This window comes from Pan troglodytes, chromosome 12, assembly GCF_028858775.2.
Source record: "Pan troglodytes isolate AG18354 chromosome 12, NHGRI_mPanTro3-v2.0_pri, whole genome shotgun sequence".
In the NCBI taxonomy this organism is placed as follows: domain Eukaryota; kingdom Metazoa; phylum Chordata; class Mammalia; order Primates; family Hominidae; genus Pan; species Pan troglodytes.
Window position 1 is genome coordinate 15,276,056 of NC_072410.2, and position 26,006 is coordinate 15,302,061.

At 39.1% G+C, this 26,006-nt stretch overlaps 1 long non-coding RNA gene across 1 annotated transcript in view; it reads right to left on the minus strand.

Annotated features, from left to right (window-relative positions):
- LOC112208191 (uncharacterized) overlaps window positions 1-26,006 on the minus strand; it is a 131,169-nt gene that overhangs the window by 68,574 nt on the left and 36,589 nt on the right. Inside the window, exons 5-6 of the long non-coding RNA XR_008546503.2 lie at window positions 25,184-25,491; window positions 24,015-24,150 (exon numbers count right to left, since the gene is read on the minus strand). This is a non-coding gene — a long non-coding RNA (uncharacterized LOC112208191). The remainder of the gene's footprint in view (window positions 1-24,014; window positions 24,151-25,183; window positions 25,492-26,006) is intronic.

Consider the following 26,006-nt stretch of genomic DNA (forward strand, 5'->3'; position numbering starts at 1 on the left):
TAATCCTAGCACTTTGGGAGGCCAAGGCAGGTGGATCACCTGGTCAGGAGTTCGAGACCAGCCTGGCCAACATGGTGAAACCCTGTCTCTACTAAAAATACAAAAAAAGTAGCTGGGCATGGTGGCATGCGCCTATAATCCCAGCTACTCCGGGGGCTGAGGCAGAAGAATTGCTTGAACCTGGGGGGCAGAGCTTGCAGTGAGCCAAGATCACGCCATTGCACTGTAGCCTGGGCAATAAGAGTGAAACTCCATCTCAAAAAAAAAAAAGAAAAAAGAAAGAAAAGAAAAATGGTGGATGTTCTATCAGAATTTGCACTGCTCCACACCCATCTTGCCACAGGGAAAAATCTACAGAAATCTCTATTTTGGCAGCTTGTTTCAAGTTTTGAACCTCATTTGATAATTTGTATTCTTTTGTTAATTTGTATTCTTTTGTTCAGTCTCCAGAGCTCTCCAGTAGCTGTGTTTTATATTCTGCCCAGAGTCTATAGCTGTTATTTGTAGCAGGATTGGTTTGTTATATGCTTGCTTTTGCATGTAAGAGGTGGACCTCTTTGGCTTGATTTTGAATCTCATTTCTCCTAAGATTAAAAATTAAACATGCACCTGTGTTCTCTTGTCTCCTTCCTACTTCTAGGACTCAGCTGTAACTTTGGTTCAGGAGCTCTGCTGAAGTCCCAGCCTAGAATGAGACTGGGGGTTTTGAGGATGTGTCAGTGCCCTGCTCTAGACAACCTGGGTAAGGACAGCATCTTGGTCTGTGGGTGAGAGAGGGACAGATAATTTAGGCCACCCAAATACTTTAGGCGGAATGTGAGCAGATTCTCTACTTTCAGCCTCTCACCCCTGGCTTTTCTATAAGATGCCCCTTGTTTAGTCAGCGTCAGCATTTTATAGCCTGGGTCTCTTAATATTCTGCTTATGAACAATCTGAATGTAGGAAGCACAGTGACCGTGGGCTACTCTCCAAATAAGAGAAGCAGTGCTGATAGCTTGAATCTGAAAACCTGGTGGAGCTCCTGATGGCTCCAAGAAATGAAATTCTTAATTCCTAAGCCTGAAGAAGGCCAGGCAGATCAAAAGAATATTTTCCTTTCCCTGCCTTTTCTCCTCTCACATTTAGGTTATAGACAATACAAGAAGCTTTGCCAAGTCTCATTAGTAAGCTAGATCAATAATTGAAATGAATGTACCACTGCTAATGTAATAAAGTTAATAAGTAACTTAAATTATTCAGTATTGATTCTCAGTTTCCTTGTGTTTGACCATTTCCATATGAATGGTTGCTTCAAGGAAGCTAATATGGGCTTACAGCCAATTCAGAAGTATAGTTTTACACACGCCCACACACAGTCACACATACACCCCCACACACACAGAGTCATGTGTCACTTAAGGATAGGAATATGTTCTGAAAAACGCATCATTAGCTGTAGCTGATTTCTTCATTGCGCAAACATTAGAGTGAACTTACACAAACCTAGATGTTGTAGCCTATGACACAGCTAGGCTATATGGTATAGCCTATTGTTCCCAGGCTAGAAACCTGTACAGGTTGTTACTGTACTAAATATTGTAGGCAACTGTAACATAATAGTAAGTATTTGTGTATCTAAACCTATCTCAACACAGAAAAGGTGAAGTAAAAATACAGTATTATAACTTTTGGGACCATCTTCATGCATCGTTCATGCATGTTCATGTTCATGCAGTCCATTGTTAAGCAAAACATCATTTTATGGTCTATGACTATTAATATTTTTAGATTAGTCTTTTAATGGTTCCTCAAAAAAGGACCTGATTATGGGGAAAAATAATATACCTTTTCCTGCTTTGAGGCTCTTGTTTTTTAAGAGGATAGATGTTTCAGAAAAAAAGCAGATGACAGTCTCACAATGGAAGTTCAGTGTCAAGAATGAGCAAGGTGGAAATGTTGCTTGTTTCTGTCCTGATCTGATGACACGTGTGAAAGATCTGTCAATAACATGATGCAAGAAGGATATGTACAGACTTACTGTTGTTAGAGAAGATAAACTGCAGTAGGGAGAAAGCCCAGTTTACTAACTTGTTACAGCAAGATATCGGCATACAAACAATGGGTATCTTAGCAAAAAGAAGGAAGGATGGGTTTATTGCAGGGATTGAGCTTATGCTGGGAGATTTTGGGAAAAGCTTAAAGAAGCGAGGATTGGCTCTGGGTTGGATGTTGCAGGGAGCAGATGCAATTTGATAATTGAAGTTTATGTCCCTCTTTTGAATTTGTTACAGTTTTATACAAATATTATCTACATAACATAAAATTCACCCATTAAAAGTGCACAATTCAATGGTTTTTAGTATACTCAAGTGAGAGACTGAATATACATATGAACAAGGGCCAGACTATATGTAAAAATAAACTGTGACCCACAGTCTGTAGCAGCCAGTACAGGATACCAACCCATTATCTACAATAACCTGCCCAGGAAGCCAATCTACTCTCTGTCAAATCTGTAGGAAGTAAGGTCAATTCCTCTGGTAAATAATCCGGGAAACCAATTACTAACCCCAATAAAGATCAGCCCCAAATGGCCAGGATTTGATTAATAACTTCCAGCTTCCCTAATTTTTGCCCTCACTTTCAATTCAGGATCAGTCAGAGGAAGCCAAATATGTACCCCTAAACAGTCATATAGGAGGCCTTTCTGTGTTAGCCTGCCAGTGGTTCTCCAGGCCAGCAGCCTCCAATCAGGGCGCGCCTGCTGCTTTGCCTTTTGAGAGTCTGCCAAACACAGGTGCTGGTGGCCGACTCCCTTGCTGTAGCAAGCTCTGGATAAATAGCCAGTTGGTTTTCATTATTTCCACAACAGACATGTGCATCCATCACCACAACCAATTTTAGAACATTTTCATTGCCTCCAAAAGAAACTCTGTACCCTGTAGTTATTACTTTCACACCCTCATCTCTCTCCAAGTTCTAAGTAACCACTAATCTACTTTCTGTCTCTAGCTTTTCCTATTCTGGACTTTCCAGATTCATTTCCACCTCTACTACAATTCACAAACCTGCAGATGCCTGAGCACAGCCTTTTGTTTTGTTTTTGGTTTTGTTCAAATGTCCTTTTTAGATGGAGATTTTATAAAGTGAGTTTGACTTTGTTCACTTATTGGTTCTTCGGTAATGTGAGTGGACTCATACCGTATGTGGCCTTTTGTGTCTGGCTTCTTTCACTCAGCATAATGTTTTCAAGGTTCATCAATGCAGTAGCATATGTCAGTTCACATGTTTTTTATGGCTGGGCAATATTTCATTTTGTGAGTATACCACATTTTGTTTATCCATTCATCTTTTAATAAACATTTGAGTTGTTTCCACCTTTGGGCTATATGGCTAATGCTGCTATCTGAACAATTTCCATTTAGGAGCCAGGACAAATGAAGTGGAGCTAGAGTTGAAATTGGTAAAGAAGCAATAGTCACTCGTGTCCGCAGGGAGAAAGGGGTGTTTGGTTACTTCCTGGTGGTACAGCATCCTAGCCTGTTCCTTGTTCAGAGTTGAATATGGAGTGGCCTTGTTTTTGTCTTCACCTAGTGACATTGTCTGTTATTGTTTGAATTGTTCTTGTTCATTAAGGGATACTACAGCCTAGGTCTTAGGAGCCAGATTCAGAGTGGGTTTTCTACTTTCTTTGTTGTTCTCAGAGGTAAACAGTCTATCAAGCATGATATCTAAAAAATAGTTAAAAGAAATATGGATGATTGATATGGTTTAGATCTTTGTCATCTCCAAATTTCACGTTGAAATGAGATTCCCAATATTGGAGGTGGGGTCTGGTGATTGGATCATGGGGATGGATCCCTTGTGAATGGTTTAGCAGCATCCCATTGGTGATGAGGGAGTGCTTGCTCGGTTAGTTCATGGGATGTCTGGTTGTTTAGAAGAGTCTGGGACCTCTTCCTTCTCACTCTTGCTTCTTCTTCTGCCATGTGAGATGCTGGCTCCCCTTTCACCTTATACCATGATTGCAAGCTTCTTGAGGCCCTCACCAGAAACCGATCAGATGACATTGGCATGCTTCTGGTAGAGCTGTAGAACTGTGAGCCAATTAAATTTCTTTTCTTTATGCATTTCCCAGCTTCAGGTATTCCTCAATAGTAACACAACTGGACTAATACACACGATATACCAGAAAAGATGCCATTGAAAAATGAATACAGAAGCTGCATTGTGACACAAATAGCCCAACTTTGTTTGATTCCGAAGGACATAACTAGCACCAGTAAGTTGTAGGTAGGCCAAGTTCAGCTCAGTGCCAGGCAATCCTGTTAAACACCTTAACTGCCTGAAAATGAACTTGGCTGCCCAGGAAAAAAATGAATTTCTTACCTCTAGATGTGTTTGAGTGGGAACCGGCTTTCTACTTGGTGATTATGTAACGGGAATTCAGGAAAACGGTAGAATCTTACCTCAAGAGCTCTTCAAAGACTTACTGATTTTGAGTGTGTGCTGATGTCACTCCTCGAGTGCCCTACACCTTTAAGTTATTCTCACCTTTGTTATCCCTCACAGGGGAGAGGCAGCCTTTGTGATCTCTTACTGGCTTAGACCATGCAGATTTAAAGCTAAAGGGTATAGAATTACTCCTCATTTTTGTGCATGAATAGATGGTTTTCTTAATATTTTCTGGCACATGTTAGAAGATATTAAAGGAGAAACACAATGACAAAGCACTAGAGAGAAGCTAGGAAACCTCTGAGCACCCCTGTCTGCCTGGAACAGCTGTTTTCTACAGCAGCTGTTCAAAACAAGCTGCTCAGGGTTATCACTTTATCTGGTTTCTATCATTTTCACGTCTACTACATTCACAAACCTGCAGACACCTGAGCACAGCCTTTTGTTTTGTTTTTGTTTTTGTTCAAATGACCTTTTTTAGATGGAGATTTAATAAAGTGAGTTTGACTTTGTTCACTTATTGGTTCTTCTACAAGACTGAACCTATCCATGATCCACTTCATGAATGACATGTTTCAGATCTTGCAGTTTCCACAAAGAAGTACAAGCAAGGCAAAATTAAAAAAATAAAATAATTAAATTAAATAATCCATGCCAGTGGGCAATTATTTATTCATTAATATATTATAACTCAGCTCTCCCCACTCATACCCCTAGTCCTTGCCTTCTAACAAAATTAAAGTTTTGCTCTCTATATTTAAAACTATTATTACACCTCCTTTTAGACAGTGATTTTTGAGGGACACTGACTATAGGAACTCTGAAAAATCTAAAATGGCTCTTTATTATCTTCCGAATAATAACAAACATTTTCTCTTATTACAGCAATTTTAGGTTCCCTATAATCAGATTCCAAATTGTTTTTGTACACTAATAATGATGACAATGATGATGATGATAACAAAATTTACTGCGTATTTTCCATATTTCAAGCATTTTGTGAAGCTCTTTACCAGGATTATCTAATCTTAGCTCCACGTCACATCTCTGAATCAGGAAAGTTTTATTGATCTACTTTACAGATGAGGAAACTGAGGCTCAGAGAAGTTATATAACAATTTGTCCAAGAATACACAGTTATTCAGTGGTAGATTTATATACAAATCCAGATATGATTCTAAAGTTTATTCTTTTATTTTGTTTCTATCATGCCTTACTTACAAACCTTCTAGGAATCTTCTCTTCCAGTGCATGACTGTTGCTCTCCCTAAAACTGTATGCATTCTTTTCTTTCTGTTTCTGTTCCTGCTCTGTCCATTGTCTCTTCTACAGTCCATTAAGGAGTTCCTGTTTCAATTAGTTCACTAGGAAAGCATCTAGGAAAATGGTCTGTCTAGGAAAGGAATCTCAGTAATTGCCTGGAACAATCTCTAAAGCATAATTCATGGAAGCCTATGTGGTTGAGAAAATGTATGTGCAGAACTCCAACAAAAGTAATTGGATACAGCAACAATTAAGGAAAAGAAGGTGCCTTCACAATGGACAAGAACTAATATTTACAAAATGCTTACTCTGAACTGAGTGACTTAATAGTCACAGTAATCCCATGACAGATGAAACCATGTGTGGCAGTTAATCTGTAAGATGGTTCCCACCAACTATTATTTATGCCCTTATGAAATCTTGTCTTTTGACTTTGGATGAAACCTATGACTTGCCTGTAACCCACAGACTATGGCAAAGGTAATGCAATGTCTTCTGTGATTAAGTGACATAAGATTGTGAATTCTGTTTTGCTAGTCAACTTTCTGGTGCCTTCTTGGCTTATGTACTTTGATGAAGTAAGCTGCCTTGTTAGAGAGGCCAAGTGTTCAGGAAAGGAGAGTGGCTTCTGACCCAGGGTCAGGTGAGAATGGAGGCCCTCTGTCTAACAGCCCTTAAAGAAATGAAGTCTTAAGATGGCTGATCAGAAGCAGCTGTGGTCTGCAGCACTCCCAGAGAAGAATGAAAAGGGGCAAGTGAATTCAGCACCTTCAACTGAAATATCCAGGTTCTCACATTGGGACTGACTAGGCAAATAACTCAACCCATGAAAAATGAAGAAGAGCAAGGAAGGATAACAGCCCACATGGGAGTGGCATGGAGCCAAAGGAACCCCCACCACCAGAAAGGGAAGCAGTGAGCGACTGTGTGACCCTGCCCAGGAAACCATGCTTCTCCCATGGGTCTTTGCAACTCACGGATCAAGAGATTCCCTCATGAGCCCATGCCACCAGGGCCTTGGGTTGGTGAGGAGCTGTGTGGAGTCTCAGCTGAGCAGCTGCTTGGGCACCTACCAAAACCCAGGAGTTTTACATGTGCCAGCCTTAAGATCCCGGGCAAGGTGGGAAATCCATCTGTACATATCCCTCAGAAGGGGACTGAATCCAGGGAGCAAAGCAGTGTCATTCCGCAGGCCCCACTTCCACAAAACATCACAAGTTAGGACCCACTGGCTTGGAATCCCAGCCAGCCAATGGCAGTGGGTTGGAGTCTGCCTGAGATGGGTCTGAGTTTCCAGGAGAAGGGGCAGCCACCATCTCTGTGGTTCAGTAGACTCAGACACTCCAGCCTGCCAGCAGTGGAGAATACAGATGGTCCAGATGAAAAAGAGTCTTCCATGACATAACACATCTGCGTTTCCAAATGGTGGCAAGACTACTTCTTTAAGTGGGACCCTGAATCCATTCTTCCTCACTGGGTGGGACTTTCCTGTGGGGGCTTCAGCCACTCCAGCAAGAGTTCTACCCACAGAGCTCTGATGTTTCCCTGGAACAGAGCTTTCCAGGGAGGGGCAGCTGCCATCTCTGTGGTTTGGTAGACTCAGACAGTCTGAATGAGGAAGGGTCCTCCACCAATGCAGCATACTTTGCTCTACTAAAAAGCAGCTAGACTGTGCCTTTAGACAGGTCCCTGATCACATTGCTTCTGACTGGGTGAGACCACCCAATGGAGGTCTCCAGTCACCTCCTACAGGTGTGTGAGGGCTGGCAACAGGTCAGTATCCCCCTGGGACAGAGCTTCCAGAGGAAGGAGCTGGTTGCCATCTTTGCTATTTCACAGCCTTTACCGGTAATACCTCCAGGTATGAGACACCAAGGCAACTGGGATCTGGAGTGAACCCCCAGAAAACCACAGCAGCCCTACTGTAGAGTGGCCTGACTGTTAAAAGAAAAACAAACAAATAGAAAACAACATCAACAAAAAAGACCCCACAAAAACCTCATTCAAAGGCCAGCAACCTCAAAGATTGAAGGTAGATGGGCCCACAAACATGAGAAGAAATCAATGTAAAAATGCTGTAAACACAAAAAGCCAGAGTGCCTCTTCTCCTCCAAATGACCACAACACCTTTCCAGCAAGGGCACAGAACTGGGCTGAGGCTGAGTTGGATGAATTGACAGAAGTAGGCTTCAGAAGGTGGATAATAATGAACTTTGCTGAGCTAAAGGAGCACGTTGCAACCCAATGCAAAGAAGCTAAGACTCATGATAAAGCAATATAGGAGCTGATAGCCAGAATAGCCAGTTTAGAGAGGAACATAACTGACCTGATGGAGGTGAGAAACACAACATGAGAACTTAATAATGCAATCATAAGTATTAATGACAGAATATACCAAGTGGAGAAAAGAATCTAAGAGCTTGAAAATTATATTTCTGAAATAAGACAGGCAGACAAGAATAGAGAAAATAGAATGAAAAGGAATGAACAAAACCTCTGAGAAATACGGGATTATGTAAAGAGACTGGACCTATGACTGATTGGGATACCGGAAAGAAATGGGGAGAATGGAACCAAGCTGGAATCTTGGCTCAAGGTATAATCTAGGATATCACCTAGGGATTTCCTCAACCTAGCAAGAAAGGTCAACATTCGGGATATCATCCAGGAAATTTCTCAACCTAGCAAGAAAGGCCAACATTCAAATTCAAGAAATGCAGAGAATCCCAGTAAGATATTTCATGAGAGGATAACTCCAAGACACATAAATAATCAGATTCTCCAAGGATGAAATGAAAGAAAAAATATTAAGGGCAGCCAGAGAGGAAAGCCAAATTGTATACAAAGGGAAACTCTTCAGACTAACAACACATCTCGTAGCAGAAACCCTATAAGCCAGAAGAGATTGGTGGCCAATATTCAACATTCTTAGAGAAAAAAATTTCCAACCCAGAATTTCACATCCAGCCAAACTAAGCTTTATAAGCGAAGGAGAAATAACATCATTTTCAGAAAAGCAAATATTTAGGGAATTCATTGCCACCAGCCCTGTGTGCTCCTGAAGGAAGCGCTAAATATGGAAAGGAAAAATGGTTATCAGCCACTACAAAAACACACTGAAGTACAGAGACCAGCTAGTGGCACTATGAGGCAACCACATAGACAAGTCTGCAAAATAACCAGCTAGCATGATGATGACGCATCAAATTCACACATAACAATACTAACTTTAAATGTAAATGGGCTAAATGCCCCAATTAAAAGAGACAGAATGGCAAGCTGAATAAAGAGCCAAGACCCATTGATATGCTATCTTCCAGACACCCATCTCATGTGCAAAGATGCACATAGGCTCAAAATAAAGGGATGGAGGAAAATTTACCAAGCAAATGGAAAACAGAAAAGAAGGGGTTTCAATTCTATTTTCTGACAAAACAGTCTTTAAACCAACAAAAATTTTAAAAAGATAAAGAAAGGCATTACATAATGGTAAAGACTTCAATTCAACAAGACAAGCTAACTATTCTAAATATATACACACCCAATACAGGAGTGCCAAAATTCATAAAGCAAGTTCTTAGAGACCTATGAAGAGACTTAGACTCCCATACAATAAAAGTGGGAGATTTTAACACCTCACTGACAATATTAGACAGATCATTAAGACAGAAAATTAACAAAGCTGTTCAGGAGCTGAACTCAGCTCTGCATCAAGTGGACCTGATAGATATCTATAGAACTCTTCACCCAAATTCAACAGAATATAAATTATTTTTATTGCCACATGGCACTTACTCTAAAAGTAAAGCACTTCTCAGCAAATGCAAAATAACTGAAATCATAACAAACAATCTCTCAGATCACAGTCCAATCAAATTAGAACTCAAGATTAAGAAATTCACTCAAAACCACACAAGTACATGGAAATGGAACAACCTGTTCCTGAATGACTCTTGGGTAAATAATGAAATTAAGGCAGAAATCAAGGAGTTATTTGAAGCTAATGAGAACAGAGAGACAATGTCCCAGAATCTCTGGGATGCAGCTAAAGCAGAGTTAAGAGGGAAATTTATAGCACTAAATGCCCACATCAAAAAGCTAGAAGATCTCAAGTTAACAATGTAATATCCAACTAAAAGAACTAGAGAACCAAGAGCAAACAAACCCAAAGCTGGCAGGGGACAACAAATAACCAAGATCAGAGCTGAACTGAAAGAGATATAGACACAAAAAAACATTCAAAAATCAATGAATCCAGGAGCTTGTTTTTTTGAAAAAAATCAATAAAATAGATAGACCCTTAGCTAGACTAATAAGAAAAGAGAGAAGAATCAATACACACAATCAGAAATAATAAGGGGGATATCCCTACTGACCCCATGGAAATACAAACAATACTACAAACACCTCTATGACATAAACTAGAAAAGCTAGAAGAAAGGAATAAATTCCTGGACACATACACTCTCCCAAAACTGAACCAGGAAGAAGTTGAATCCCTGAACAGATCAATATCAAGCTCTGAGAAATGAAACTGGACCCTTTCCTTTCACTGTATACAAAAATTAACTCAAGGTGAATTAAACACTTAAAAGTAAAACCCAAAACCATAAAACCCTGGAAGAAAATCTAGCCAATACCATTCAGGACATAGGCACAGGCAAAGATTTCATGATGAAAACACCAAAAAACAATTGCAACAAAAACAAAAATTGATAAATGGGATCTAATGAAACTAAAGAACTTCTTCATGAAAAAGAAACTATCATCAGCGTGAACAGACAACCATGAGAATGGGAGAAAATTTTTGCAATCTATCCACCTGAAAAAAGTCTAATATCCAGGGTCTACAAGAGACTTAAACAAGTTTACAAGAAAAAAACAAACAACGCTATTTAAAAGTGGGCAAAGGACATGAACAGACACTTCTCAATAGACAACAAACATGTGGCCAACAAACATATTAACAAAAAGCTCAACATCCTTGATCATTAGAGAAATGCAAATCAATACCACAATGAGATACTGTCTCATGTCAGTCAGAATGATGATTATTATAAAGTTAAAAGGCAACATATGCTGGCAAGGTTGCAGAGAAACAGGAATGTTTTTACACTGTTGGTGGGAGTATAAATTAGTTCATCCACTGTGGAAGACATTGTGGCAATTCCTCAAAGACCTAGAAGTAGAAATCCCATTACTGGGTATATACCCCAAAGAATATAAATCATTCTATTATAAAGAGACATGTACACATATGTTCACTGCAGCACTATTCACAATAGCAAAGACTTGAAATCAACCTAAATGGCCATCAATGATAGACTGGATAAAGAAAATATGGTACATATACACCATGGAATACTCTGCAGCCATAAAAAGGAATGAGATCATGTCCTTTGCAGGGACATGGATAGAGGTGGAAGCCATTATCCTCCGCAAACTACTGCAGAAACAAAAAATCCAAACACTACATGTTATTACCTTTAAGTAGGAGCTGAATGATGGAAACACATGGTCGCAGGGAGGGAAACAACACACACTGGGGCCCATCAGGGTGTTGCAGGGAGAGGAGGAGCATCAGGAAGAATAGCTAATGGATGCTAGGCTTACTACCTAGGTGACGGGATGATCTGTGTGGCAAACCACCATGGCACATATTTACCTATGTAACAAACCTTCACATCCTACACATGTACCCCGAACTTAAAATAAAATTTGAAGAAAAAAACAAAAAACAAAAAACCTGAAGTCTGCCAACAGCCACAAGGGCTGAAATAGATCCTTCTTCAGTTTAGCTTTCAGATGACACTCCAGACCTGGCTGGCACCTTGATTGTGACCTTGGAGAGTCCAGATTTCAGCTACAGGTGTGTTGACTCCAAGTGCTCTGAGCTTTTTTCCCTTTCTTTTATTTTTGCCATTATGTATTTCTTCCTGCTCTTTATAACAGATTTCTACTGAATTCCTTAATACCTTCAAGAATCCTCTTTAGATGTAAGCACATAATAATCATATATTCTGTTGCTTTGAAGAGCAGCTGAGGTGTAAAAGCAGAAAGACAGGGTTATTTACTTTCCCTTCAACATGTTCAAATGTCACAATGAAGTTGAAGGAAGAAAAAGGACCAGACTAGTACTGCTCTGGATTTATTTTATTTAAAATGATTGTCATGATCTCTTTAGTCATAGGTCACCCGATTTATTCCCTCAAGAAGGTGTTTGCCAAATACATCAGCACAGATGATTTTTAAAGAAACTTGTATTTCGAGACAGTATAGTAAATATTTATAAGACTGAGACATTTGACTGACATTGAGTTCAGCCTTTTGCCCTCTCTGTTTACTGGTATTTATTGTTCTTTTCTAATGCTGTACTTGGTTGAGCTAAACCTGGAAACAATAAACAATTTATTTTAGCACTGAGCAAATTTCATTTCCATGGCCTTCTACAGGTTTGCTTGTCTTGTTGCAACCTTGTGTGGAAGAATATATTTCCAGTTATCAAGTCAGGTTGTGATTACTTTCTCAAGGAAAAAGTGCAGTCATAATGTCATGTAATTTGAAAACATGAGCTTTGGAAGCATTTTACTGGCTTATGTTTTCCTGCTTCTTAAAAAGTATAAATTAAAATACTTGCAACTCAGTTATAAAAATGTACTTTTGTGTATATGTTTAATTGTGATGAATTGAAAAATATTTGATCATGACACTTAATATCAAATGTAAATATCATTAATCTCTGAGGGTGCTAAAGAGTGTGCCCTTCTCTGCAAGCATGATGCTTCCCACAAACATGAAAGGTCTTATGAAATTATTATTCCTTTTCCTTCTTTTAATGGTCTGTGCATCTATTTCATCCCAAGAACTACTGTGATTGAGGATGACAGGTCTTAGGCAGATTCACAAAAAATCCTTTTGTGTCTGCCCTGACAGTGAACATTTCCTCTGAATTAACCATTGCCCAGGGCACTTCATGTTGAAGAACCTAATCAATTTGCGGCAGGTGTTAATGCCTACTATAATATTTCATTAGATAGGATTGGAGAGTGAAGTTAGATTAGTCTAGTTGAAAAATAAGTCTAGGAAAAAATAAAGAAAATTCAAGGATGCATTTCCTTTCAGCTCTGAGAATCATTTTTCAGTTCTTTAAGTTGGAATATGACAAATAAATCCTAAATATTAGCCAAAAAAGTGAAGTTTTCCCTCCAAAAGTATCGAAGTAGATGGTAAATACTTTTTTTTGTATTGTAATTTATTTGTTAGCTGAAATCTTCCACAAATGGCATTCCACAGGTGTCAAGTGTATACTCTAACAGGTATATTGCTGTCACAGGTACTTTGCTCCAACATAGATTTTATGAATATAATTTAACCTGAAACATAAACATCACTCTGTGATCATTTACTTTCTATTGCACTTCTAATCTAAGTCCAATTTTGCTTGGATCCGTCTTTGCCTTGGATTTGGGAGAATACAACACTGCCACCACGTTAAACCAGGTTAAACCTGCCACCACGCCTGGCTAATTTTTGTATTTTTAGTAGAGACAGGGTTTCACCCTGTTGGCCAGGCTGGTCTCTAACTCCTGACTACAGGTGATCCACCCGCCTCAGACTCCCAAAGTGCAGGGATTACAGGCGTGAGCCACAGTGCCCGGCCAAAACAAATTTTTAAAAATTAAAATCATATCAAGTTCTTCTCAGACCACAGTGGAATTAAAACTAGAAATAAATACCAAGAGGAACTTTGGAAACTACACAAATACATGGAAATTAAGCTACATGCTCCTGAATGATCATTGCATCAAGAAATTAAGATAGAAATGTAAAAAAAATTTTTTTTAAGTTTTTTGAGACGGATTTTTGCTCTTGTTGCCCAGGATGGAGTGCAATGGCACGGTCTTGGCTCACCGCAACTGCTGCCTTCCAGGTTCAAGCAATCCCGCTGCCTCAGCCTCCCAAGTAGCTGGGATTACAGTCATGTGCCATCACAATGGCTAATTCTGTATTTTTAGTAGAGACAGGGTTTCTTCATGTTGGTCAGGCTGGTCTCGAACTCCTGACCTCAGGTGATCCACCCGCCTCGGCCTCCCAGACCACGGGGATTACAGGCATGAGCCACCATGCCCAGCTGGAAATTTAAAAATTTTTTGAAACAAATAAAAATGAAAACAAAACATACCAAAATCTTTGGGATACAGCAAAAGCAGTGCTGAGTAAAGTTTATAGTATTAAATGCCTACATCAAAAAAAAGAAAGATTACAAGTTAACAACCTAACATCACACATCAAGAAGCTATAAAAGCAAGAACAAACCAAATGGAAAGTTAGCAGAAGAAAAGAAGTAACAAAGATCAGAGCAGAGCTAAATGAAATACAGATAAAAAAATACAAAGGATCAATGAAACGAAAAGTTTGTTTTTCAAAAAGATAAACAGATTAATAAGCCACTAGCTAGACTAACCAAGAAAAGAGAAAATCTGAATAAACAAAATCAGAAAAGATAAAGGAGACATTACAACTGATAACATGGAAATACAAAAGATCATCAGAGACTATTATGAACAACTATAAGCTTACAAACCAGAAAACTTAGAGGAAGTGAATAAATTCCTAGAAACATGCAACCTCCCAATATTGAACCAGGAAGAAACAGTAAACCTAAGCAGATGAATAATGAATAGCTAGATTAAATCAGTAATAAAAGATCTCCCAAGAAAGAAAAGCCCAGGACCAGATGGATTCATAGTTGAATTTTATCAAATGTACAAAGAACTAATACAAGTCCTCCTGAAACTGTTTCAAAAAAAAATTTGAGGAGAAATGAGTTCTCTCTAACTCATACTATGAGACCAGTAATACCTTATACCAAAATCAGAGAGAACATGACACATAAGGAAAGAAAACTCCACACCAATATCCCTGATCAACATAGATGCAAAAATTTTCAAAAAATACTAGCAAACCAAATCCAACAGCACATCAAAAAGTAATACCCCATGGTCAAGTGGGATTCATCCCAGCATTGCAAAGGATGCTTCAACATATGCAAAGCAATAAATAAATTTGATTCATCTTATCAACAGAATTAGAGACGATAAACCATATGATCATCTCAATAAATGCAGAAAAAGCATTTGGTAAAATTCAGCATCTCTTCATGATAAAAACCTTCAATAAACTAGGTATAGAAGGAACATACTCTGAATTAACAAAAACCATATATAACAAACCCACTGCCAACATCATACTGAATGGGGAAAAGCTGAAAGCATTCTAAGTACTGAAACAAAACAAGGTTGCCTACTTTCACCACTCCTATTCAACATATTAATTAGTACTGGAAGTCCTAGCCAGAGCAATCAGGCAAGAAAAAGAAATAAAAGGCATCCAAATTGTAAAAGAAGTCAAAATATTCCTGTTCACTGATGATATGATTCTATATCTAGAAAAACCTAAAGACTCCACCAAAAAACTCTTAGACTTGATAAATGAATTCAGTAACACTTAAGAATACAAAATCAATGTATAAAAATCAGTAGTGTTTCTATACACCAATGAGGATCTAGCTGAGAACAAAATTGTAGATGACACAACCAAATAGAAAGATATCCCATGCTCATTGGTCATATTTAATATCATTAAAATGATCATACTGCCCAATGCAATCTACATATTCAATGGGATCTCTATCAAAATACCAATGTCATTTTTCAAAGAATTAGAAAAAACATGCTAAAATTAACATGTAACCAAAAAAGAGCCGGAATAGCCAAAGCAATTATAAAACAACAACAACAAAGCTAAAGCTGTCACATTACCAGACTTCAAATTATAATACAAGGCTGTAGTAACCAAAACAGTATGATACTCGTACAAAAATAGACACATAGATCAATGGAATAGAAAAGAGAATCCAGAAATAAAGTCACATATTACAGCCAACTGATATTTGACAAAATCAACAAGAACATACAGTGGTGAAAGGACACCCTTTTCAATAAATGATGCTGGGATAATTGGATTGGCATCTGCAGACGAAAGAAACTGGACCACCATCTTTTACCATATAAAAAAATCAACTCAAGATGAATTAAAGATTTAAATGTAAGACCCAAAACTACAAAAACACTAGAAGAAAATCTGGGGAAAACTCTTCTGGACATTGATCTAGGCAAAAAATTGATGACAAAGACCTCAAAAGCACAGACAACAAAAACAAAAATAGGCAAATGGGACTTAATTAAACTAAAAGGCTTCTGCACAGCAAAAGAAATAATCATCAGAGGGAACAGACAACCTGGAGAATGGGAGAAAATATTTACAAACTATGTATGACAGGGGACTAATGTCCAGAATTTACAAGGAACTCAAACAATGCAACAACAACAACAACAAAATAGAAAACAATCCCATTAAACAATAGGCAAAGGGCATGAATAGACACTTTTGAAAGAAGACATACAAATGGCCAAGAGGCATATGAAAAAATGCTTAACATCACAAATCACCAGAGAAATGCTAATTAAAACCACAATGAGATATCATTTTACATCAGTCAGAATGACTATTATTAAAAAGACAAAAATAACAAATGTTGGCAAGAGTATAGAGAAAAGGTCATACACTTTTGGTGAGAATGTAAATTAGTACAACCTCTATGGAAATCAGTATGGAGATTTCTCGGAGAACTGAAAATAGAACTACCATTCAATCCAGCAATACCACAACTGGGCATCTACCCAAAGGAAAAGAAATAATTATATCAAAAAGATAACTGCACTCATATGTTTATCACAGCATTATTCACAATAGCAAAGATATGGAATCAGCCAGGTGCTGTGGCTTACACCTGTAATCCCAGTACTTTGAGAGGCTGAGGCAGGTGGATCACTTGAGGCCAGGAGTTGAGACCAGCCTGGCCAACATGGTGAAAACCCATCTCTACTAAACATACAAAAAAAAAATCAGCCAGGCGTGGTGGTGCATGCCTGTAATCCCAGCTACTCTGATGGCTGAGGCACAAGAATAGCTTGAACCCAGAAGGGGGAGGTTACAGTGAGCCAAGATCACGCCATTGCACCCCAGCCTGGGGGACAGAACAAGACTCTGTGTTGAGGTTGCAACTGGGGCAAGCATATTCCTGTATGATGCTGTGCGCATGTGTGGCAGAGACTGAGAATCCTCCGGCTATTCACACACTCCTAGCTGACACTAAGGCTTTGTGTGAGCGTAGAAGACTCAAAAGGTGGCATCAGAAAGCAAAACACTAAGAAGACCTGAGAACAGCCTAATTTTTTTTTTTTTTTTTAAGAGGAGTCTCCCTCTGTCCCCTAGGCTGAAGTGCAGTGGCAGGATCTTGGCTCACTGCAACCTCCGCCTCCTGGGTTCAAGTGATTCTCCTGCCTCAGCCTCCTGAGGAGCTTGGGTTACAGGCGCGTGCCACCATGCCTGGATAATTTTTGTATTTTTCGTGGAGATGCGGTTTCACCATGTTGGACAGGCTGGTCCCGAACTCTTGACCTCAAGTAATCCACCTGCCTCAGCTTCCCAATGTGCTGAGATTACCGGCGTGGCCCCAACAGCCTAAATTTTTAATGTGGTCCCCTATCCATGTTCAAATGCATCAGCAGATGATGCAAACCTTACTGGTTTGAGGTATTTGAACACAATCTTTATCTAATAATCGACTGAACACTAAGCTATTCATAGCAGTTGAAGACCAGCCGGGGCAAGATGTTGAGACTTCCATCTCTACAAAAAAGATTTAAAAATCAGCCAGGCGTCGTGGTGTTTGCCTGTAGTCCCAGTTACTCAGGAGGCTGACGCAGGGTGATCTCTTGAGTCCAAGAATTTGAGGTGGCAGTGAGCTGTGATAGTGCCACCACACTCCAGCCTGGGTGACAAAGCAAGATTCTCTCTTTAAAAAATATATAAAAAATGAAAATGTGTTGTTGAAGAGTACAATAATCAAAGTAAAGAATTCATTAGAGGAGTTCAACAAAAGATTTAAGATGGAAGAAGAATGAATCAGTGAACTTGAAGATAGATCAAGAGGACATCTTAGACAACAAAGAGAGAAAAGACTGCAGAAAAGTGAACACAGCCTTGAAGACCTGCTGTATATCAAGTGTACCTATATATACTTAATGGGCATTTCAGATGAGAGAGGAAGAAAGAGCAGAAAAACATATTTGAATAAACAATGGCCAAATGCTCCTCAAATTAAATGAAAAGCATTAATCTACAGATCCAAGAAATTCAGCAAACTTCAGATAGAAGAACCACACCTAGACACATTATAGTCAAACTGTTGAAAGCCAAAGACTCTTTTATCACTGAAAGTAGAATATACAGGGAACACTAATAAAATTAACAGCTACTTCTCCTCAAAAATAAGGCTAGAAGGTAGTTGTATGAAAATATTCAAAGTGCTGGGGGAAATGCCAACAATTATCCAAGAATTCTATATCCAGAATTTAAAAGTATCTTTCAAAAATGCAGGTGTAGAGCCAGGTGCAGTGATGCATGCCTGTAGTCCCAGCTACTTGGGAGGGTGAGGTGAAAGGATTGATTTTCAACAAAGTTGCCAAGAAAATTTAACAAGGAGAGGATAATATTTTAACAAATAGTCTGGGACAACTGCATATTGACTTTAAAAAAATGACCTTAGACCCTGTCCTTTACACAAAAATTCACTAAATGGATTATATACCTAAATGTACAAGCTAGAATTACAAAACTTCTAGAAAAAAAATAGGAGAAAAATTTCATAACCTTGAGTTCGGCAAGGAGTTCTTAAATATGACACCAAAAGAATGATCTATAAAAGAAAAAATAAGTAAATTACAATTCATCAAAATCTAAAATTTTTGCACTATAAAAGATACCATAAAGAAGATAGTTTTTAAAAGCCACAGACTGGGATAAATGTTTACCAGACATATATCTGATAAAGGGCTTGTATCCAAAATATATAAAGAACTCATACAACTCAACAACAAGAAGTCAAGCCAATTAAAAATGAGCATAAGATTTAATAGACATTTCACCAAAGAAAGAATACAGATGGCTGAAAAGCAAATAGCCATGAAAACATACTCAACAGCAACATAATCATCAGTGAAATGCAAATTAAAGCCACTGGATACCACTACACAGATACTCGTCAACTATAATAAAAAAGACAGACAGTACCAAGTCTTGTCAAAGATGCAGAGAAACTGTACCACTTGTGCATTGCTGGTGGGAATATAAAATGGTAGATCCACTGTGGAAAATAGTTTGGCAGGGTCTTTCAAAGTTAAACATAAATTTACCATACAACACAGCAATTCCATTCCCAGGAATTTACCCCAAAGAAATGAAAATGTATGTCCACATACAGACATATCTGTGAATTATTTCTTATAGCCAAAAACTGGAAACACAAAGACCCATCAACTGATGAACAGGCAAACAAATTGTAGTATTTTCAAATAATGGGATACTGTGCCACAATTAAAAGGCACACACTACTGATATGCACTAACACATGGATGAACTTCAAAAACATTATGCTAAGTGATAGAGACCAGACACAAAAGACAACACTTTGTAAATTCAATTTATATAAAATATTCAGAAAAGAGAAATGTATAGAGGCAGAAAGCAGGACTGTGGCTCCAGGGGGCTGGAGGTGAGAGTGGGAATTAACCATAAACAGACACGAGGAAATTTTGGGGGGTGATGAAATGTCCCAAAGCTAAGTTATAGTGATGGTCACATGAATTTGCCAAAATTTTTGCAGTTACTTATGATGGATGAACTTTGCTGTATGTAAATTATATCTCAAAGTGTTTTTAAAAAATGTTGGGGCCGGGCACAGTGGCTCATGCCTATAATCCCAGCACTTTGGGAGGCCGAGGAGGGCAGCCTGAGGTCGGGAGTTCGAGACCAGGCTGACCAACATGGAGAAACCCCGTCTCTAGTAAAAACACAAAAAAATTAGCCAGGCGGGGTGGCACATGCCTGTAATCCCAGCTACTCCAGAGGGTGAGGCAGGAGAATTGCTTGAACCCGGGAGAGGTGGAGGTTGGGACGAGCCGAGATCGCACCATTGCACTCCAGCCTGGGCAACAACAGCGAAACTCCATTGCAAAAAAAAAAAAAAAAAAAAAAAAAAAAATGTTGGAAGGGCTGAAGGATTGGAAAGGGGAAATGAGATTACCCAAAGATCAGTAATTGCAGGGTGCTACCATCCACCTAACCTGGAGAAAGAAAAGGAAAGGTGTTTTCCAGGACCCACCATCACCAGGCTACTGAGGCTACTGGGATACACTGTTGCCTCAAGAATAAAAGAAGTCTGTGGCTTTAATCATCTTCCAATTTACTGCCAGTGACTCCTACTGGCAGAACCTAAAATCAACTGAAAAGAGAGTCTAGGAAATGTGGTTTGCAGGCTTCCAGCCGCCCTGTGATACAGAGACGCATGCAAGGGGTGCGAATGGAGTTAAGAGCCAGCAGACAACTGATTGGCACACTTGGGAAATAGTTATACCCCTGACCAAAAAAAAAAAAAAAAAAAAAAAAAACCTTTTAATTTTGAAATAGTTATACATTTGCAGAAAATTGCAAAAAAAAAAAAAAAAAAAAGGACCAGAAGGTCACATATACCCTTTTCTCAATTTTCCCCAATGGTAACATCTTGCATAGCTATTGTACAATATCAAAACTAGCAATTGACCTTGGAGGCAGATGAGCATTAGGGAAAAACTAGGTAAAAGAGATGCTGATGCCTTTGACTTTTCCTTGGGTCAATACATGTTGGAACCAGCTCAGATGATATTTTCAGTTGCCTTCCATTCTAAATCTGAATCAAAACCAATTTCTTCTAAGAAATTTTTCCTGATTATTCCCCTTGCCCCACATTCCTATTTCCTTAGCACCTCTAGTCATTATCGCTTAAGGGAGTGGGGAGGGCAAATTATCTCAAATTTGTATTTTCATTTGTAATTTTTCTCTAATTGTTCCCTTTGTGCATGCTTCATCTCACTCACTAAATTGTAAATTGCTTGGGTTCTGAGATTTTTGTTCTTTGTTGCTACTATTGCCCTAGCACACTGAGAGTGGTTAGGAGCATGGACTTTGGAGTCAAAAGAGATTAGGACCAACTTCTGAGCAAGTTACTTCACTTCTTGAGGCCTCATTTTCTCCTTTGTAATATGTACAGAATAATAATGGTATTAACCTCATGGGTCGATAGTAAGGATTCATTGGAAAAGTATTTGTAAGGTGCCTAGCACAGTGCCTGGCATATATTAGCTACTGAATAATAACAAAATATTATTGTAATTATTACAACATGGCATCTGATTTCCCCAGAGAGAGTTATGACAGAGGGGGAGGGAGATGGAGGAGAGAGAGAGACAGAGAGAGGGAAATAGGGCCCACAGTGTATTTTCTAACCTAATCTTGGAAGTGACCTATCTCAGTTCGCCACATTCTATCTATCACAAACACTAATATGCTTATAATGTGGAAGGGGACACAAAGGTGTGAATACTAGGAGATGGAATCTCTGAGGCCAACTTAAAGGCTGGCTGCCCCAACCCCCATGAAACTGGGCTGCTCTTGGTTGGTGATTTGTGCTTGGTACAAGGTTGGCCTCTCTGGCCCTCTTTGTCTGGCACCATGCCCAGCTGTGGCAAATCAGCAACATTGTGGCATATATGTTATTCTTTCTCTTTAATGAGATGGATTTACCTTTTCCACAGGTTAAGAACAGTCTGAGGCCAGGCTTGGGAGCCCATGCCTGTAATCCTAGCATTTCGGGAGGCCAAGGTGGGTGGGTTGCTTGAGCCCAGGAGTTCGAGAATAGCCTGAGCAACATGGGAAAACCCTGCCTTTTCAAAAAAACAAAAATTAGTCAGACATGGTGGTGTGTGCCTGTGGTCCCAGCTACTCAGAAGCCTGAGGTGGGAGGACCACTTGAGCCCAGGGACAGAGGCTGCAGTGAGCTGAGATCTTGCTACTGCACTCCAGCCTGGGCAACAGAGACCCTGACTCAAACATACATACACACACACACGCCAGTCTGGATCAACAAACCTTTAGCTAGACTGAGAAAAAAAGACAGAATAAATAAATTCAGAAACAAAAAAAGGGGATATACCAACTGAGACCACAGAAATACAAAGAATCATTAAAGACTATTACAGGCAACTATACACCAACAAATGAGACACCACAGAAGGAATGGATAAAGTCCTGGCCACGTACAGTCTACCAAGATTGAACCATGAAGAAGTAGAAAATGTCAACAAACCAATGATGAATGTAAAAGAATCAAAGCTGTAATAAAAAGTCTCCCACCAAAGTAAAGTCCAAGACCTAATGGCTTCACTGCTGAATTCTACCAAACACTTAAAGAAGAACAAATACCAATTCTACTCAAACTCTTTTTAAAAACTGAAGAGGAGGGAGTACTTCCAAAATCATTCTACCAGGCCAGCATCATCCTGATACCAAAATCAGACAAGGACACACAACAACAACAACAAAAAGCTACAGGCCAATATCACTAATGAACATAGATGCAACAATCCTCAATAAAATACCAGCTAACTGAATTAAACAACACATTAAAAAGATCATTTACCATGATCAAGTGGGATTCATGCCAGAGATCCAAGGATGGTTCAACATCAAAATTTGTGGTTTGTATCACAAATCAACAAATGTGGTACATCACATTGACAGAACAAAGGATAAAAACCACAAGAACATATCAACAGATGCTAAAAAAAAGCATTCAATAGAATTTAACAACCCTTTATGATAAAAAAAACTTCAACAAACTGGAAGGAACATATCTCAAAATACTAAAGGCCATATATGACAAACCCACAACCAATATCATACTGATTAGGGAAAAATTGAAAACCTTTCTCTAAGATCTGGAACACGACAAAAATGCCCAGTTTTATCCAACATAATACTGGAAATTCTGACCAGAGCAATTAGGCAAGAGAAAGAAATAAAGGGCATTCACAATTGGAAAGGAAGAAGTCAAATTAGCTTCATACATAGACAACATAGTCTTATACTCAGAAAAACCTAAAGACACCACCAAAAAAATTCTTAGAACTGATAAATGAATTCAGTAAAATGCAGGCTACAAAATCAACAAATAGAAATTGGCAGCATTTATATACACCAACAGCGAACAATCTGAAAAAGAAATCAAGAAAGCAATCCCATGCAATAGCTACAAAGAATATAAAATACCTAGGAATCAGTTTAACAAAAGATATAAAAGATCAATATAAGAAAAACTATAAAACACTGATGAAAGAAATTGAAGAGGACATCAAAAATTGGCAGAATATTCCAATCCATGGATTGGAAGAATTAATCATGTTAAAATGATAATTCTATTCAAGGCAATGTATAGATTTAGTGCAATCCCTATCAAGATACCAATTACATTCTCCACAGAAATAAAAACAAATCCTAAAATTTATATGGGACCACAGAAGACACCAAACAGCCAAAGCAATCCTGAGCAAAAAGAACAAAGCTAAAGGCATCACACTGACTTCAAAATATACAACAAAGCTATAGTATCCAAATCAGCATGGTACTGGCATAAAAACAGACACATAGACCAACCAATGGAATAGAATAGAGAACCAAGAAACAAATTCACACATTTGCAGCCAACTCATTTTTGATAAAGGCACCAAGAACATATAATAGGGAAAGGACACTTTCCTCAATAAACCGTGCTGGGAAAACTGGATATTCACATGCAGAAGAATGAAACTAGACCCCTATCTTTCACCATACAGAAAACTCTAGTCAAAATGGATTAAAGACTTAAATCTAAGACTGGAAACTATGAAACTACTAGAAGAAGACATTGGACAAACACTTCAGGACATTGGTCTGGTCAAAGATTTTTTGTGTAAGACTTCAAAAGTACAGGCAAAATAAAGTAAAAATAGGCAAATGGGATTACGCCAAGCTACAAAGCTTCTGCACAGCAAAGGAAACCATCAAAAAGTGGACAGACAATCCATAGAATGGGAGAAAATATTTGCAAACTATTCATCTGACAAGGGACTAACAACCAGAATACACAAGGAGCTCAAACAATTCAATAACAAAAAAGAGAAATAATCCGACTTAAAAATGGGCAAAATATCTGAACAGAGTTTTTATAAAATACGGCCAACAGGTAAATGAAAATGTATTCAACATCACTAATCATCAGATAAACACAAATCAAAACCGCAATGAGATATCAACTTACCGCAAGGAGATATCAACTTACCCCAGTTAGAATGGCTTTTACAAAAAAGACAGGGAATAGCGGATCCTGGTGAGACTGTGGAGAAAGGAGGACTCTCAAACAACGTTGGTGGAAATATAAGCTAGTACAGCCACTATGGAAAATAGTATGGAGGTGCCTAAAAAAAAAAAAAAAAAAAAAAAAAACTAAACTGAAAATAGAAATACAACGTGATTCAGTAATTTCCACTACTGGGTATACATCCAAAAGAAAGGAGATCAATATATCAAAGAAATAGCTGCACAACCATGTTCATTTGCAGCAGTATTCACAATAGCCAAAACAGGGAACCAAACTAAGTGTCCATCAATGGATGAATGGATAAAGAAAATGTAGTATATATACATAATGAAATATTATTCATCCATAAAAAAGAATGAAGTCTTGTCGTTTGCAGCAACAGGGATAGAATTGGAGGTCATATCGGTAAGTGAAATAAGCCAAGCACAGAAAGACAAATACTGCACGTTCTCCCTCATATGTGGGAGCTAAGAAAAAGTAGATCTCATAAAGCTAGAGAGTAGACTGGTGGTTATCAGAGGCTGGGAAGAGTACTGGGGGAAGGAGGATGAAGAGAGGCTGATTAATGGGTACAAATATATACTTAGAAGACATATGACTTGGTGTTCTATAAGTCAGTAAGGTGACTATAGTTAACATTAATTGTTCGTACATTTTAAAATAGCTAGAAGATAATAAAAAAAGTGTAAAGAAACGATAAAGATATAAGGTGATGGATATCCCAATTAAACAAAGAGAGCAGTCTGGCATATTCTTTCCTAAAACTCTGTGTAGGCCGGGCGCGGTGGCTCACGCCTGAATCCCAGCACTTTGGGAGGCCGAGGCAGGCAGATCACGAGGTCAGGAGATCGAGACCACGGTGAAATCCCGTCTCTACTAAAAATACAAAAAATTAGCCGGGCGCGGTGGCGGGTGCCTGTAGTCCCAGCTACTCGGGAGGCTGAGGCAGGAGAATGGTGTGAACTGGGGAGGCGGAGCTTGCGGTGAGCCGAGATCGCGCCACTGCACTCCAGCCTGGGCGACAGAGTGAGACTCCGTCTCAAAAACAACAACAACAACAACAACTCTGTGTATATGCCTTCTTACGGTTTAGGCTTTCTCCCCTTGAAACCTGGAAGCCTAAGTCTTACCTGGAATGCTGAGTGGCTACTTCCTGGAAATGTTTGTTTGAAAAGATGCCACCAACTTCTAATTAAGTTGGGTTTTCACAGGCCTGTTACATTGTGTGTAGAACCTGAGCAGGCATCACTTTGCAGCAAGCACGACCCCGGCAAAAGGAGAGTGTGGGGCTTTGCCAGAGGCCTCTGGACGGGAGGCATGGGTGTCACCTGACAGTCACTAGCACCCTGTGACTCCAGGAGGTCTGGGCATTATCCTTTGAATGCAGTCCACTGAGTTACTTTCCTATTTCCTTTACATTTGAACCATTGCATCCACTCTAGAAAGAACGGGAAATAAGAGGAAAAAATGACTCAGGTCACACATGGACATAAGCAACTTTCTCCTGCATAGTGAGATGTGAGGGTTTTCAAGAGGCATTCCTGTTTCCACAACCATCACCCCAAACCAGAATTCCAGCAGCCAAGACTGTGGGAATACGTGCTCCCCCAATTAAAAATTCCTCTGTCCAGGCCGGGCACGGTGGCTCTTGCCTGTAATCCAAGCACTTTGGGAAGCTGAGGTGGGCAGATCACCTGAGGTCAGGAGTTCGAGACCAGCCTGGCTAACACAGTGAAACCCCGTCTCTACTAAAAATACAAAAATAACCCAGGCGTGGTGCCACGTGCATGTAGTCCCAGCTACTCAGGAGGCTGAGGTAGGAAAATCGCTTGAACCCAGGAGGCGGAGGTTGCAGTGAGCCGAGATCACGCCATTGTGCTCCAGCCTGAGCGACACAGTAAGACTCCGTCTCAAAAAAAAAAAAAAAATTCCTCTATCTGGCATGCACTAAAA